Raw genomic sequence first — 2948 nt, 5'->3', positions numbered from 1 at the left:
TCAACTTAGGGAGCATCGTTTGACATTGTCGCGTTATTTTAACAATAGGATTTTACACGCTGATGGTAGGTTTGCACAAAATGTTGAATATATTTTTTTGCTCAGTACATGTCTGAGATTCAACAGGTTGTGTCAAATGTATCGATAGCCTTACGGAAAGGGAAAGGGGGTCGTACTTCCCAAAAAATAAATGATTTGTTGACTAATGAGGATTCTTTGAGGAAGTTATTGGAATTTGATGATGGGTATCGTTTCCTTAGACCTATTAGAGGTACCCCATCATTTTGGCAGGGAGCACAGCGTGACCTGTTGGCCTGTGTCCGTCAACTTGGCGTCCCTACGTGGTTTTGTTCGTTTTCCTCCGTTGATATGCGGTGGAAAAATCTTCTTTCTAGTATTTTGAAACAGCAAGGTAAAACAGAAACCTCTAAAGATTTAGAGTGGGCAGATAGGTGTGATTTGTTGCGACGCAATCCTGTAACTGCGGCAAGAATGTTTGATTTTTGCTGGCATTGTTTTCTGAATGAGGTCCTGATGTCTCCGTCTCATCCAATTGGCAAAATTAAGGACTACTTTTACAGGGTGGAATTCCAGCAACGTGGTTTGGATTGAAGATGCCCCAGTAATAGATAAAAACACAGACGAAGAAGTAGTTCAGTTCATTGATAAATATGTAACTTGTGAATTACCGTCAGAAGATGAAACGCTATTGGACATTGTTAAATCTGTGCAACATCATTCAAAGCGACATTCAAAATCTTGTAAAAAGAAAAACACTGTATGTGGTTTTAATTTTCCTAGGCCGGCATCAGCTAGAACATTTATATCTCATATTAATGATTGACTGTAACTCATTATTAGTAATAATATTAGAGTAATAATATTACCGTTACTCCTCCAAAAAATAATTACTTACAATATTACTTTAGTTGTCATCCTCAACTGATCTGAAATCCAACAGTCCAATCACATCCTTGGATTTATTTTGGTAGTTCCAGGTGCTGAATGTAAACATTTCCACCTTCCAAACTAATTTCCTCTACAATTACAAAAATGAATCCAAGGATGTGATTGGATTGTTGGATTTCAGATCAATAGGGGGTGACAACAAAAGTAAGGAAGTAACTAATAATTTTTTGGGGGAGTAATGAAAATTATTAGTAATTTATTACACTACTAGTTACTGTTCATCATGCCAATATTTTTTTTTCCTAATCTATTCTATTATGGCTTGTTCAATGACATTAGACTAACTATTATAGTAATGGTATTTTTCAGTACGCAATTCAGGCCAGGTGGTGGCGGCAATGCAGCTTCATGTTCATAGACCACAGAAGAAGAAGAGGCGCTAGAAGCGAAGAGGACAGAAAAGAGAAGAAGACTAATAACAACAAGACGGACACAGCTTGCCTCTCATTAGGAGGGAATCAACTTTCAATTAATCATTTTACTCCCTCTGCGGTCGTACCGCCGTCAGTAAAAGCTAGCTGTCATTTGGTATAATCATTTATTTTTGGAGCATTATGTTAGCATGGTGCCGCTATGAGCTGACGTTTGACTTTTAGCCCAACTTCTGACATTTGCTGACACTTGCTGACACAGCAAACCTGAGATGAGCTGAAGACGGTAGGAAGGAGCACCTCATTGCAGACTTTGGTACGGATTTTACAGCTTGTGGCCTAGTTAGCTAATGTCAATGTGTGTCTTTACTAGTTAGTTTGTGTCTGCTTTTTCAGGACAACCAAGTTCAGGTAAAATTAAGCGAACAGAAAGTCGCCACCCGGTCAGAATACATCCTTTGCTTAAATTAGCTAAATCTGTATCACACACTCAGCACTTTGTATTTCAACAGAAATCCCGCTTTACGACGCAGCCTCTATTTCACGTGACTGTTAACATTTTAACTTCCTTTAAAATTTGCTCCACCTTCAGAGTGGGACGCCTCCGGTTCAAACGATGTTTGACAGACGCTATTTAGCGGACAGGGTTTGTTACTTTGTATAGGGGTTTGTTTGTGTTCTCACGGGGTCTGTGTGTGTACGAGCTTATCTGAAGCTGTGGCTGTTCCAGGTGCCAGGCCCAGCTTACTGCTAGTTGGAAGTGAGAGAGGATATGTGGAAGAGGACAGCTTCTGTCTGTAATACCTGTTTGGTTCCCAACCTTTTTTCTTTCTAATAATTCAGTAGTCTAAAAAAGTAAAGTATAAAAGTATTAACATCCACTAGCTGATTAGCATATTTTTAGTACATGGCCAGTGATGTTATCGGGGCCAGGAGGAATTTTCTCACATCTGCTGTGGGTACTGTCAGCAGCTGATTCTTTGGAGATGGAGAAATTTAAAATGTGTTTAATGGGTTATCTGGTAGCGTAGCCTTACACATGATGGGGGCGCTCCTGCTTTTGTAGCCTCTGATGTTCTGGATCGCCTGCCACATGTCTTTGGTCAGTCTCTGCTGATCAACAGAGCTTAGCTAGTCAGATGATAAGTGGCAGAGCAAAACCCCAAGAGGAGCAGGCTAACACTGGTGCACCTTTGGAATGTATTAACTAAAGAACGAAGTGAACAGTATGAGCTTGATCTGTAGGAATGCTGAGGCCTTTTTTGCTGAACATAGCTGTAGATAGAAGAAGGAAGGAAGGTTAAATTTGCCAAAAGACTGAAGGTTTTTTTTTCTCCAATTTTGGTTGTTATATTATGGGGAGGAGTTGGTGTATTAATGAAGCAAATGTCTTTGTTTTCAATGGACTGCCTGACTATATACATTGTATAGGCTGTAGTGGTGCCAAGCAGCACTAGAGTTTGGTTTCAGCTGTAATGGGCTGAGGGAAAAACCACACTATAAAATGTGTATCAGCACACATTTACATGTTATTTTTCTTTGACATGTACTACCATAAATTAAAGCTGCAAGCAGCATTGGGCGGGAAATTTTCACGTCACCCAACTC

The 2948-nt window shown here is 39.7% G+C and overlaps 1 protein-coding gene across 2 annotated transcripts in view; it reads left to right on the top strand.

The window, feature by feature from the left end:
• Positions 1-1342: 1342 nt before the first annotated feature.
• The window catches only part of LOC118332755 (sodium-coupled neutral amino acid transporter 9-like), a 14077-nt gene continuing 12471 nt past the window's right edge, over positions 1343-2948 (top strand). The window contains exon 1 of one of the 2 annotated variants that reach the window (XM_035668178.1): positions 1343-1626. The gene's annotated coding sequence lies outside the window, so the exon portion shown is untranslated. Of the gene's footprint in view, positions 1657-2948 lie in introns of both variants that reach the window. The other variant, XM_035668177.1, reaches the window with a different exon arrangement.

The sequence above is a fragment of the Morone saxatilis genome, unplaced genomic scaffold (genome assembly GCF_004916995.1).
Source record: "Morone saxatilis isolate NCDOM2014 unplaced genomic scaffold, NCSU_SB_2.0 Contig21, whole genome shotgun sequence".
Lineage (NCBI taxonomy): Eukaryota > Metazoa > Chordata > Actinopteri > Moronidae > Morone > Morone saxatilis.
This window is presented reverse-complemented; position numbering and strand designations above follow the sequence as displayed.